This window comes from Schistocerca americana, chromosome 6 (genome assembly GCF_021461395.2).
Source record: "Schistocerca americana isolate TAMUIC-IGC-003095 chromosome 6, iqSchAmer2.1, whole genome shotgun sequence".
NCBI classification, from domain to species: domain Eukaryota; kingdom Metazoa; phylum Arthropoda; class Insecta; order Orthoptera; family Acrididae; genus Schistocerca; species Schistocerca americana.
Window position 1 is genome coordinate 44899885 of NC_060124.1, and position 14741 is coordinate 44914625.

Below are 14741 nucleotides of genomic sequence, written 5' to 3' on the forward strand. Positions count from 1 at the left end.
CTTTAGACCGCTCGTCTAATCCCGCGCGGCCTTTCCCTGTACATTTGCGAAAAAATACGGTTCTATAATACCATGTGGTGAAACACGACACCATACTGTCACTTTACTAGCGTATACGGGGCACTCATGAAAGTCATTAACATTTTTGTTTGCCCAGTAACGGTAGTTCTATTTACGATATTCACAGAATTTGTGTGGTGCAAATGTGCCTCAGCTGACGTCCACAGCATGTTTAGATATTCATCGTCATTGCTTACCTTGTAAGTAGGCTGTTTAGGTTTTTATGTTGGTAATGATAATTGTAGTGAAGATCAGAATAAGTAAAGATAAAACTGTTTGAGTACGTTGAGTTTGCTCAGCTGTTAGAAAGTCAAACAATGTAAGAGGTTTTCCAGTCCTGTCATTCATAATTTTCCTAAGAGGACGTTACAACCTCTGTTATCATTTGTTGACAGAGTCCTAATCGTAATCGTTAATCGTTATCCTTCAATTGTTGCACCATCTGTAGTTTGTACGGTTGAAGTTTTGAATCAGGATGAAGAATTCTGCGAACACTCTGCCGGGACACTCTCCTAGCTTAGGAATTGAACGCCGTATGCTACATAAGACAGACTAGCGTGCAACATCAGCGTTCGCTGGAGAACGCACACTTCTTGGGCGTCCTGTTGGTTTCTTCGTGAGGGCAGGTCCAATCTCTTTAAAGTTACGAGGTATTAAACCAACATTTTGTCGCGTGTTTCGACGGAACGGCATCATGAGGTCCTAAAATATAAAAGCGTTGAAACTCCCTCGGCGCCGCCACCAAACTATCACTGTTTTTATAAAATATTTTTATGGCTAACGCACGCTGTGGTCAGTTCCACTGATCCATGACTACTGAAATGGAAAACTGATTGCTCGCTCTCACGAACTCGCAGTGCTGGCACCTGCCCATGGCTGCCACTACTCATTCAAACATTCCCGTCATTCTGTGTTATCCTGTACTTGTGTGTCAGTTACTTCCGAGGTCCGAAATAACAGGCGCCATTTTGAACCTGCAACCACTATGAATCAAGATTCAAAAGACTTTATAAAATTAGCTGGCAGTGGACATTGATTTAAATCAATGGGGAAAGTTGAAAATTTGTCCTGGACTGGGATTCGAAGCTGGGTTTCCCGCTTACAAAGGCAGATGCGCTGACCAATGCGCCGTCTGGACGCAGTGGTTATTGCAACTGAACGAACCACCCTAACATGCCTATTCAATAATAGTGGTTGCAAGATCAAGAGGGTGGTCTTTCAGACGTGTCCGAAAGAACAGACCACCACATAGATAATTAATCCGAAGACAGTCATGGTCACTTCACTGAGGACGCATACCATGCTCGAACTCTTACGACAGTTGGCGAAATGCCAAGAGTAATGATGACAATGGGTAAGGGCCACTACATCAGTAGTACGTGAAAATGTTTAGAATTTAAATCTGACGGGAGACGTGTTAGGGTAGTCTGTGCAGCTGCGATAACCGCTGTCTATAGATGGTGCAGTGGTCAGCGCAAGTGCCTTGTAAGTAAGAGGCCCATGTTCGAATCCACGTCTGGCATTAATTTCTTTTGATTTAAGTCGAAGCCCACTGTCAGATAATGTCATTAATGCCTTTCCGTCTTGTTCCTTTCATGGTACAACTTATGATTGTGTGGTTTTGGGGTAACATTTTAACAATTTTTAAAGTTTAAGTGAATTCTATATGCGTTATCTGCAAAAATAGTTACTTTCTAATATTCTGAAGATGAGCATTAGATGTGATCGAAACAGGTAATGAAGTGTGACTAATTTCGACTGAGACTGTGACGAGGCTCATTCAATAATTAAAGAGGCAAATTGGACTGAGGAAAAAAGCTGTTAGTTATGCAAGTTTGGTACTTTTATGGCTTTAAGTTAGCATCCCTGGGATGAGCCCTGATCAGCTGTTGCATCAACATTGTTTTGCCTGTAACCTCAAAAATACATTTCAAGGTGGTGCGTCCGCTTGAAATGTCCTCATTAGTTGAACAACGTTCTGTTATTCGTTTCTTTTTTTTTTCTTGCTGAAGGCGAGAAACCAGTGAATATATATTGCAGAATATTTAAAGTTTATGGTGAAGGTTGTACAAATCGTGCAAATTTTTACAAGTGGGCAGAGCAGTTCAAAAATGGTCGCTACTCATTGACTGACGAACACTGTTCTGGCCGACCAGTTGCAGTTCCAACTCCCTCACTTAAAGTCGAAATGATGAAATTATTCGTGCCGACCGCCGTGTGACTGTGGAAATGATAGTTAGTACTGGTACAGTTCATAACATTATCGGTAACAAGGTGAAGTACCTCAAAACATGTACAAGATGGGTCCCAAAGCAGTTGGAGCAGCTACAGAAAAAAACAAGGTTGAGAGTGTGCACAGAGCTAAAGGAACGTGAAAGAGAAGGTGATCACTTCCTCAACAAAATTATAACTCGAGATGTAACTTGAGTTCACTATTATGAGCCAGAATCAAAAGAGAAATCATGGAGTGGAAGCACACCAACTCACATGTCAATAAACAATTGAAAACCCAAGTTGTTGTTGTTGTGGTCTTCAGTCCTGAGACCGGTTTGATGCAGCTCTCCATGCTACTCTATCCTGTGCAAGCTTTTTCATCTCCCAGTACCTACTGCAACCTACATCCTTCTGAATCTGCTTAGTGTATTCATCTCTTGGTCTCCCCCTACGATTTTTACCCTCCACGCTGCCCTCCAATGCTAAATTTGTGATCCCTTGATGCCTCAAAACATGTCCTACCAACCGATCCCTTCTTCTAGTCAAGTTGTGCCACAAACTTCTCTTCTCCCCTATCCTATTCAATACCTCCTCATTAGTTACGTGATCTACCCACCTTATCTTCAGCATTCTTCTGTAGCACCACATTTCGAAAGCTTATATTCTCTTCTTGTCCATACTAGTTATCGTCCATGTTTCACTTCCATACATGGCTACACTCCATACAAATACTTTCAGAAACGACTTCCTGACACTTAAATCTGTACTCGATGTCAACAAATTTCTCTTCTTCAGAAACGATTTCCTTGCCATTGCCAGTCTACATTTTATATCCTCTCTACTTCGACCATCATCAGTTATTTTACTCCCTAAATAGCAAAACTCCTTTACTACTTTAAGTGTCTCATTTCCTAATCTAATTCCCTCAGCATCACCCGATTTAATTTGACTACATTCCATTATCCTCGTTTTGCTTTTGTTGATGTTCATCTTATATCCTCCTTTCAAGACACTGTCCATTCCTTTCAACTGCTCTTCCAAGTCCTTTGCTGTCTCTGACAGAATTACAATGTCATCGGCGAAACTCAAAGCACCGCAAGCACCAGCGGAAAAAGTCATGTTGACGGTGTTTTGGAATGCTGAAGGTCCAGTTTTTTGTGATTATCTCGAAGAGCAGCGAACAATGAACAGCCAATACTATTCGGGTTTGCTTTTAAACGAGGTGAAGGCAGACATGTGAGAAAGAGAGACGTCTTGTACATCAGAGGAGAGGTGTGATTCTCCTACAAGACAACGCTCGTCCTCATATTGCTCAACTAACCCTTGAAACCATCGGAAAAATGGGCTGTGAAGTACTGCCTCATCTCCCTTACAGTCCTGATTTAGCGCCTAGTGATTTACATTTGTTTGGTTCACTGAAGGAGGCATTACCTGGGAAGTGGTTCCACGACAACGAGCACGTGAAAACGTTTGGGGGAAATTAGTTCAAACATCAAGATAAAGTTTTTTTTTGCAGCCAGAATAACAAAACTTGTAGCAGTTGGAACAAGTTCATAGATGTTCAATGGGATTACGTTGAAAAGCAAAAAAAGTATTGTTCAGTTAAAATAAACGCTTTTCTCTCCAGACCAGTTTGTCTCTTTAATTATTGAATGACCCTCGTACAATAAAAGCGCTAAAAATATATGCATTGGATTGTGTCTTTTAGATATTACAAGGTACGGAGGATCCAATGCAGTTGCGTCTGTTTGCATCAGTAAGATGCATCTTCTTAACAAAGACAGTTGTAATGAGCCATAATAGCCATTTTATTTCTTGAAGAAAATTTGTAAAATAGATTTCCGCTTAGTTACTAGTCCTCTTACATCTGATGGCCCCATTTAGGTGTTTTCAGTGCTTACATTATTTTTGAATTGCAGATAACGAATCATTAGTTATGGAGTATTCTGATAACATATGCTGGTAAGTCCCAAGGTTCAGCAAGAACCCACTCACCTTGTGAACGGCTTCTGTTGCGGAAGAAAGCTATTGTAGAATCGTTATGTTGGGAACAGAGATATCGACGGCGCAGCAGAGCACGATAAAACTTCAGGTAATTACCGTGGGTTCCAGACAAAACTCCACTACCATGGTCAGTTATCACATTTCATAATCAGATGACTAGTAAGATAACACGGAGAGTGAAGTCATAGACTGTTCAGTGAACATTGCGTATATGAACATATATGAAGAACATTGCGTATATGAATCATGTGAATGTGTCTTCACTTGACAACTTAATCTAATTTTCCAGATGTTTCGTGGTAAATTATGCTCCATTTATCCTCTCTTGTTTTGCGAGCCAACCAAAGGTCTGTTTCCTCCGTAAATGGATCGGCGCGCACACACGTACAGTAAATAAACCCTTGTTTAGTGAGTAAATTGGGGTGGATTGTTTTCACATTTGTTCAAGACATTTGCTCTTCTGTAACCAGTGTAAAACGTCACAGCTGAATTTTCTGAGTATTTCACCAGTCAATAATCAAATTGAACTCATAACCTGTCTTGTTATCTGAAATTTTCGTCATGGACTGGACGATGTACGAGATGGCAGTTTAATGACTAGCACGTTAATGAATGCTTCATGTTTGTGCAAAGGACATATTCTCACACCGTGTACGGTTTTCCGACTGAGGTCTTTTAGATTTCTGTACTACAGTCGGTAGAAACGGAACTCTTACAGGATCACCTCGTCGTCCATTCGTCTGTCCGATTTTTAAAAAGCATTTTTCTAGGAAAAGGATTGACATATTAAGTCAAAATTTAAGTCACGTACTTAGTTCTGTGGTCCCTCGGCTGTGTAAGAAACTGAAGCTTCTGATTCAATGCAGTCACACGATTCAGCCATTTATGTCACATATTTGGAAATCCACAAACACACTAATTATAACGTATGGCGTATTCCCGTTGACCCGAAACCGTGAAATTTGGCAACAAGCAAGATTTCACAGTAAAAGTAAATGGTCTGCAATTAAAGCACACGAAAAAACATTTTTGTCACTTTTTATCCGTTTGTTGAGCCCACACGTCTGTTAAGACGCCTTTTCCTTAGGAACGGGTAGCCGAATCAAGTTGAACTTTATGTCAAATGTCAAGGTCTATGGTCCCTTCGCGGGTTAAAAAACTGAAGTTTCTAACTTAATGCAGTCAACAGACATGGCCATTTCTGCCACATATTTGGATACTCGTAAACTCACTCATCTAAAGTTATAAGGTGCTTTCCATTGAGACAAAACCTTGATACTAGGAAAGAATCAAGGCTCCCCGTAAAAATAAAGGGAAAAAAAATCAGAGAATATGTGAATTTTTTGTTGTATCAAATGAAAAAATTCTTTTTTCATTTGTTATCTGACTTCAAACTTAAAATTAAAACTCCTCAGAGTATTTTCGTTCCGTCGTTACAACTACAAGAAAATGCGTGTTCATCTCGCCAGAGGGGTTTCGCTTTATTGAGGTAAAGCATGACCAATGGCCTGTAATTAAAGATATTTATAATATGATTCGTATTTGTGATATGTAAACAGTTGTTTAACAATGTGTTGGCTTTTACTCTCTCTGATTACAGCTTGATATCTCGCCTACATCAAGAAATGCCGTCTGCCAGCACCTCTCTGACGCCTTTCTTCATTAATTACTGATATATGTAGTCTAATTTTTGGTTGCTCAGTAGAACTAAGAATTTTTTACGTTTTACTCTCTACCCTTTTCCGTACATCACTGTTTACGTTTCATTTTCACACTTGTAATTGTATCTTGCGTTTTCTAGTGTTGCCAGATTGACATTGCCACTATTGTGTATTTGACGCAAATTCTTTTTTAGTTGATTATATGTGTGTTATTCTCTTTAGTTATGTTGCTTTGTATTTATACACTGTAAGAGTAGTGAAGCAATAGCGACTGAATGGCTTTTTATTTTGGGAGTGGAGGTAAGTGCATAACAATGTGATGGAGAGTGAAATGGAGGCAACAAACATTAAACACTGGTGTTCGAAAAAGTGGGCTGTGTAAAACGTAACAAATGCAAGTTCTGCAGAGCGACGAAAATTTACACTGCAGGTATCAGAGTCTAATGAAGAAAGACACAAATGACGTGCTAGCAGATGGCATTTCCTGATGTATGCGAGAAACTAAGCAGAAATCAACGGAAGAAAAAGCCAATAAATTGTCAACGAACTCTTTTTCGATCTTAAAGTCAAATCAAATTGAAAATATGTTTAATTACTGAATGCCGATGATGCTTTACCTCAATTAACCGAAACATTTACGTTTAGTACGAGGAAGAGCGAAAGCGTTACAGATAAGCTCAACAAACTGTGCCTTCTGGTGCTAAAAAACAGGCGTTAGTGAGATGACCTACTAGATTTACAGAATACAGCCAGAGAAACTACATATCTGCTCCCGATACTTTTCACGTAGCTTGTATCTCCCAATCACCTTCCGACTGGAACCGATACGAACCTGCGGCCTGTGCTGCCGCATAAGCAGCCACAGAATATCATCACAGATGCTTATTATCTGGGCAGCAAAGAAGTTTATATGAACTTGTTGAATTTATGAGAGTAACTAAACCGTGGCCAGATGTTCGAAACATTCTTAAATATCGGTGCATCAAGGAAAGCGGCGGTGTAGCAAACATTCGGAGAGACAATCCAAGCACGATTCGCATCCCACAATTCCCGAGGCTGAAACTGCTATCGGGATTTATTAAATACTTCGCCAGGCAAATTGATTCAGCTTATTTCAAAACCACATATTAGAAGGCTGAAGTTAATGCCAGAATTTTGACGCTGTCATGCACTATAAACTAGACAAGAGCAACGTGTAAATTAGATGTTCAGTCGATGAAATTCTTAAGGGTGTGTGACTGCATTGTCAATGTGATGCCAATAATGATTTGTGCATCTTCCATCTATTGCCCGCGTCGTCTGTCTGATACATTAAATCATATGCACTCGCACTGGACCTCGTGAATTCCTGCCTTGCCGTGGATCACATTATTCTTCCTGGAAGAAAAACAGCTACTATTTTCAACTGAGAGCGAAAGTTTAATGAAACAATATATTGATAATAAACATCTTTATCTCATTATGTGTACTGATGCGGTAAAAATGATAATCTCCAGAAAATGGATGAGGAAAGGAACATAACTAATGGAAAGAATGGTAAGGCGTATTTTAAGACTTCAGGGAATAGCTTCCCCTGGTACTACAGGGAAGCATAGAGGGAAAAAGCTGTAGAAGAATATCGTCTAGAATATCTGCACCAAATATTGCTGACGATGTTCTAAGATGAAAAGATTACGTAGGAGAAGAAGTTGAATCGGAATACGGTAAAAACAGGTTACCAACGAATTTGGGATTTATAAACAAAAAAACAACAAAAAAACGTTTCAAATGGCGAACTATGGACATCTGAAGACATTTCCTTAACTCATACTGTCAATCTACACTGCCTTTCGTTACGCAGGAACTAAACTGTTAGGAACTTAAATGTCTGGAGTGTGAAGGGGGGGATGGGGGTGTTGGATGGGAGAACTCACGTCCTTGCTCGTGTTGCGAGTTATAATAAGAACAAAGAAAACTGTGTGTGATTCAGCCCTAATTAGGGAAATATTAATTAAAAATGCTGTTTTCTCCTAAGAAGTACACAACTTCTCAAAGTCAGACCGAACAAGAAAATGTTCAACGGTTGAAGGCGAGATGATCGTGAAGCATGTATTTTCAGCAGTGTGACTTCCAGGAATAGTGGTCTGAGAAAGAAAAACGATCTGCTACATCCGTTATCAGTGACAGGGGAAATTCAGCTGTTATAAAAGTGTGTACATTCTTTAGTGTCTGTGTTGCGCTATCTGAGTGCATGAGTTGATAAACCCGCTATCTCACAATACGTTATCACCTTATAACTTTATCGCTCGTTCGGAAGGGCAACTCTCGGGTTCTGGTTTTCATTCACCTAACATACTCTCTGTCCTCTTTAATGGAACTGGGGAACCGCAAGATATAGGACTAAATGATACGAATTATTGTCCAATCTAAATTAACAGAGTAGTGTAACTCATAAGTAAACAATAATATCTGTAATGCAGGTAACCACTTTCATCTATGTCACGAAGAGTTACGACTCTGAAACACTGTCCTTCAAACCACACAAGCGTCGCTCAAAAGCGCTAAGGGTAATGCGAATAAAGTAATGCTTTGCGCTAGTCTTTTTATATACCTTCTGCTTAAATAATGTGCGGATGACGCAAGTTACAGGGAATCACCGAAACAGATCCTATTGCCAAATTGAATAAAAACTTTGTAATTAATCTCCTTTGCCCTCATTCATCCCATTTGCAGTAGTTAGACGAAATAATATGCTCACGTAATTCAAAATTCAATTTTTGGAATGCAATGCAGATTGACAAAGGTGAACGCTCATAACTACAATATGCAGAAAGGACCATGTAAGACGGGTATTGGACATCAGCTTCAGAAAGTTAAATAGATGACATTCTGGAGAGAGTCACAGGGCGGAAATGCAATCTGGCCAAGTAGACAGGCAGATACCAATATTTGGATGAATGAGATGGGACACAAAAGAAGGACTGGAAGAGATGGCTCAGAGAATACAAAAAGGCTGTTGGAACACGTTGATACGATACAGAATGAACTGCAGCAGAGCAATATGAGGGAGACATTCGGTCAGCAATAAACAGTAGGTAAAGGAGAAGAAGAAAATAAAGAAGAATACAGCATTCATATTTGTCGGCTCCGATGCGTATACGATGTTCAGTCAACAGTTTTATAGCTTGGAAAAAGAAAAAAAAAGAAGCTGTGACTATGAAACGTAGCGATGGTTTTAATGCTACTATAAATATTCACCCTGCGATGTGACACATTTTTACCAATGATGCATGACTTGACAGAGACCTTGATTAGGCTGTTCAATATGCGTTACAAATCGAATATCACCTCATCGTAATCCTGGAAGTGATTGACTCGCAATGGTATCTTGATCCGACGAAAGAGGAGGGGATCATTAGGTGACAGTGTGGAGAATGCGACGAGTGAGGCTAAATTTGACAGCCAGAAAAGCAGCACGAGTCAGAGTCCCGTGCGGAATGAATTGGGACGTAGTCGTGCAGAAAGATCACCTCTTTGGACAGTTTTCACGACACCTTGTGACCTAGGAGATTTCGTTAGTGTGGTGTCACCGCCAGACACCACACTTACTAGGTGGCAGCCTTTAAATCGGCCGCGGTCCGTTAGTATACGTCGCCACTATCAGTGATTGCAGACCGAGCGCCGCCACACGGCAGGTCTAGAGAGTCTTCCTAGCACTCGCCCCATTTGTACAACCTACTTAGCTAGCGATGGTTCACTGACAATATACGCTCTCATTTGCCGAGACGATAGTTAGCATAGCCTTCAGCTACGTCATTTGCTACGACCTAGCAAGGCGCCATTATCAGTTGCTATTGATCTTGTGATGCTTGTACCGTCAGACCGACGTTCACCATTAATGGATTAAAGTTAAGTATTCCACCAGCTACGTTCGTTTTTCTAAATTCTAATATCCTTGCCCTGTTCCAGACCTCACGCCAGCCTGCGTGAGCTAAAACGCGTGCCTTTCGGCTTCCTCTTGTAACCTGGTGCTGGCTCTCCTGCCAACCCACAACAGTTAGTATGATTCTATGATGGTTCGTCGCTTAGGAGCACAATATGATAGTATCACTCCATGACAATCCCGACCATACTGGGAGCGTTTGCGCCACTCCACCACTTTGTTGTTTAGTGGTGAATTGTTCCCATACACTTCACCAAACTCAACGTGGCGGGTTCCCTTTCAATGGTAGAAAACGAATTAGTTTTTGATATTTCACTGTGTTAGAGTGCTGCCACTTTGTTTTGGCGCTACTGTGTGGATGCTGCGATTCTGTGATCCGGGACTGCAATGTGTAAGAGGGACGCAGTGGTATACCTGAAAACAAATAAACACAAACAAAAGAAAAAAAAGAAAAGAGAAGTATATGCAACATTGTCTTTTTCGAGCTAACAATTAAAACCATCGGCCTTGGCGCAGTGGTAACACCGGTTCCCGTCAGAACACCGAAGTTAAGAGCTGTCGGACTGCGCTGGCACTTGGATGGGTTACCATCCAGTCTGTCGACCACTGTTGGTGGGGTGCACTCAGCCCTTGTGAGGCAAACTGAGGAGCTACTTGATTGAGAAGTAGCAGCTCCGGTCTCGGAAACTGACATACGGCCGGGAGTGAAGTGTGCTGACCACATGCCCCTCCATATCCGCATCCAGTGACGCCTGTTGGCTGTGGATGACACGGCGGCCGGTCGGTTCCTTTGGGACTTCGTGGCCTGTTCGGGAGGAGTTTTTTTTAACAATTAAAACTTTATAAGCAGGGGATGTTGCATCAGGGAAGTACGGAACAAGAAAGACTGGAGGCGTGAGGGGAGAAACATGTTTAACATCTGAAGTTCACACACGATATGAATATCAGCTGGCATTGAACTCTGAGTCCCTTCCGCAATCATACAACACTGTCACTTCAAGTCTGCATATGGTCGTATTTACAAGCGGTGAGTCCAAAACCTTAGTGAGAACGTAGCCTGACTTCTCACTGTCGTCCGCGCGCATTTGTACGCAGAACGCTCGTGAGCCTGCGTCGGCGTGACATGGCGTGATTGGCCCGTAGTAGGAAGGTTGCCATTGTCCGTATCTACGCTGGCTGGCGTTGCTGGGGCTAACGCGGAAGCGACTTACCGTTAGGGCTGGTTGCGCCTGTGCTGTTAAACGGCGGTGGTGCCGTCGCGTATCGGTCGTGAAGTGAAAGCCGTTTGATTCCTGGCCGCGAAACGCTGTTCGCCATGTGCGGTCATTGGTGATACTGTAGGGGACACTGGCGAACCTGGACGATAGTGTACCTAGGAAGGCATGATGTTTCCGGGCTGGTGTTTCAATCTAATGACAGATTTTAGAATCATATGATAAAATGCAGCACTAAAATCCGTTATAAGCGGTTTCCAGAATTTTTTGCTGTTCTTGTTTGTTGTGGCATATAAGGTTGCGCAGCAAATTTAAGTCCTGCGTGGTGGGTATTTTTAATTCTTAATTATAGAGTTTTATGGTTTGCAAAATTCTTATATTTTTCAAACTAGAAAAAAAGGCATGAATGGTTAAGCCATACTGCGTCCAGTCGTGCATCATCTTGAACCTTTAAACGAGAACAGATTCTACCGTAGAACACGTGATACTTGCGAATGAACTGACTTTCTTTAGTGTATTAACAGTTTTCTCTTTTTTTTAATTTGTATTTGTTGCCTGTAGCTTCTAATTCAGAATGTTTTTATTTTGTAATTGATTTTTGATGATACTTCTTAATTTGAATTTATTTACTTACCACTTGTATGTAGTAGAGTAATGGTTAACACCTGGAATATTAAATACATTAATGAGAAGTATTTCTCGATTTTATTATCCTTCCTTTAAAAGACTAAGCCTTGTCTCTGCAGCCGTAGCTTCATCTCTTCAACAGTCCTCTTCATCTCCACGCATAAAGAATATCCTGTCTCGCGAATAGTATTTTTTATATAGAATGTTCTCGGTCGTCCCCTCGTTTTCATCCTTGCGTTATTGCCTTACAAAATGTTTTACAGAAGAAATACCATCTCTGATAAAGTGTCCAACAAGATTTGCTTTCCATTGGCCAAACTCTTAGTAGCTCTTTCTTCCCTACAATATCAAAATGGCCCAGAACACTATGGGCTTAACTTCTGAGGTCATTAGTCCCCTAGAACTTAGAACTACTTAAACTTAACTAACCTAAGGACACGACACACATCTATGACCGAGGCAGGATTCGAACCTGCGACCGTAGTGGTCGCGCGATTCCAGACTGTAGCGCCTAGAACCGCTCGGCCCCTCCGGCCGGCCCCTACAATATCCTGTAGATTCATCTCACTCCATTTTCTGTCATTCCAGGTAGTTCCAGCAATTATCCTCCAGAACCACATTCCCGAAACTTCGAGGTGAGATTTGTCCTCCTCCGCTAACGTCCAGCTTTCACGTCCATATGTTAGGACATTCCTCACAAAGTTCTTTACAAATTTTTTCTGAGTGTGAAAGCTGATTTGCATGCTGAATATGTTTCTATTTCGTAGAGAACTTTTGGCCAGTTTTATTCTGCTCTTGATTTCCTTGTTCGTTGGTAGGCCATGGTGGCTCCATCGGTACCGACCGACCGCCTTGTCATCCTCTGCCAGTAGATTATTTGGATGCGGGTTGGAAGGTCGTGAGGTCAGCACGCCGCTCTTCCGGCCGTTGTCTGTTTTCGGGATCTTGAGTCGTTACTGCTACGTCAAGTAGCTCCTCAGTTGGCATCTTGAGGCTGAGTGCATTCCGTTCTAGACCACCCACCAAGGAAACATCCCCGCCAGTACCGGTCCTCTGCATATCAGTCAGCCACACTGCTACGGAACCAAGGAAATAATTTCGGGTGACCTCTAGGACCTTTGTGATTGAATAACAACGTCGTATTGCAAAAGTGTTCCTCTAACACGTAACGAAACTGCATCTTCCATACCTTAGAGCTGCAAGCAGTAAAATGCCCATCAGGCTGCCAAACAAGCACATCAGAACAACAAGTGTATTCGCACTCGCTATCCAGCGTTTACAGCGAGGTGGGCTCGGACCTCACCAGAAGTGTACAAATTCTCCTTCCAGCTTACCTGCCTGCCCCTATCTGCGCACAACAATTGAAGCAGCTTAGCCAGATGCTACGGTGACACAAGAGTACATGTGTACTGAAACATAGTGGTTTGAAACAGGCCTTCTTGTGTTGCCGCAAGCGTCATGAGACGCGTTCACCCTACCGCGCTTCACTACAGGTTATGATATCAGCCCAACGTGACTGGTCAGGTATACGATGTGTTTCAGTAAGAATTTTCACTGCGACTCATTTATCTTAATGATGGGTGCAACAAAATGAACAAACCAAACTAAAGGGCATTGAGTAGAAATTAAGAGTTGTGCAATACATACCAGTCATTTTTTTTCTTTAGGGCGAGCAGAGTTTTATATGTCTGATAACGACATGGTTGTCGTAAGAGTGGAACTATGAAACTACTGTCACATCGTAATTAACATGTTATTTTCTACATCTTTACATCATTTACCATCTTACTAAGACAGTGACAGTTATAAGTCAATCCACTAACGTCGTAATATGGACGTCACATCAATCTAGACGTACACGAAAATGGCGATAAAGCCGAAACGGTCTGTCGTAAATAAATATTACTTATTATAAGCTGCTATTTTGTGCATCGACTAGAGTAAGCATGTCGTTATCAGACATAACAGTCATGAAAAAAAGTGCAAGTCCAGGGGGCAAAAGGTGTCGCGTGTTTATGAGACAACTCCAAATAAATCGACAGGTGTCTCGCAATGTAAATTGTGTAAAAAGTAGCTAAATACTTTTTCGGGAACCTCGAGTATATTATGACTGTTTGCAAATTTGAGAGGCAGTTTCTTCACTCAGTAAATGTCTTGAAAGACGACAAAGACTTAGTTGCTGAAAAGTGTATGAAAATACGTGCTAAGGACTTCAGGCCACTTGGTAGTATTTGTGCTTTCTAAATTCAGGAAACACGTTGATTTAAATGGGATAAAAAATGTGGCACAACGGATATGAAAAACCACATCCTGGCGGTATGCAACGTAGTGCGAAGAAAGCTTAGTATGAATGAAAAGCTTCTTCTTTCAGACATGGATCTTTTAGATTTAACGTAATATGAAAAACAAACTTCGTGTTCGCTAAAATGCATTTGGGGAATTTAGAAAGAACGGTTTTGGCCACTTTCAATGTATTCACCGAAAACATCAGTTGCCATTGCAGTACAATAGACATCATCAGGTTCTTATGTGCAAAGGATCTCGACTTTCAGAGAGGGTTCTCATTATTACAGAAAACATGTATTAGAGGTGAGGTGATGGTTCGAATTGAAAATGGCCAGTACTGGCCGAAAAAGCTTGAAGTCGCAGAGAAAATTAATGAAAATGCCCGAAATACGCAAAAAAAGGAAAAGAAGGACAAACAAGGTCCGCCCTTTTGCGGTTTCCAGTGACCCAAAATGAATATATATTTCATTAAGAGTTGTCTTGCGATACTCGGATATTTTCATCGACTTCCGAACCCTACTGTTAACACTACAGTGCAAGCGTACGGAATGAACTGCTCGTCGCTCAGCACAGAGGTAAGACACACAGGAGAGCAAGGCTTCTATAGTCTGCTTGGATTGGTCATAGCTTGACTTCGATGGGAATAGACCAGCCTGCACTTTCTACTGATCACGTGCTGCAGCGTGCCTCCGTCAGGCATCTTACAAGCTGAATGTGTACACCTGTGGACCTTACTGGTCCGCTAAGGTGCGA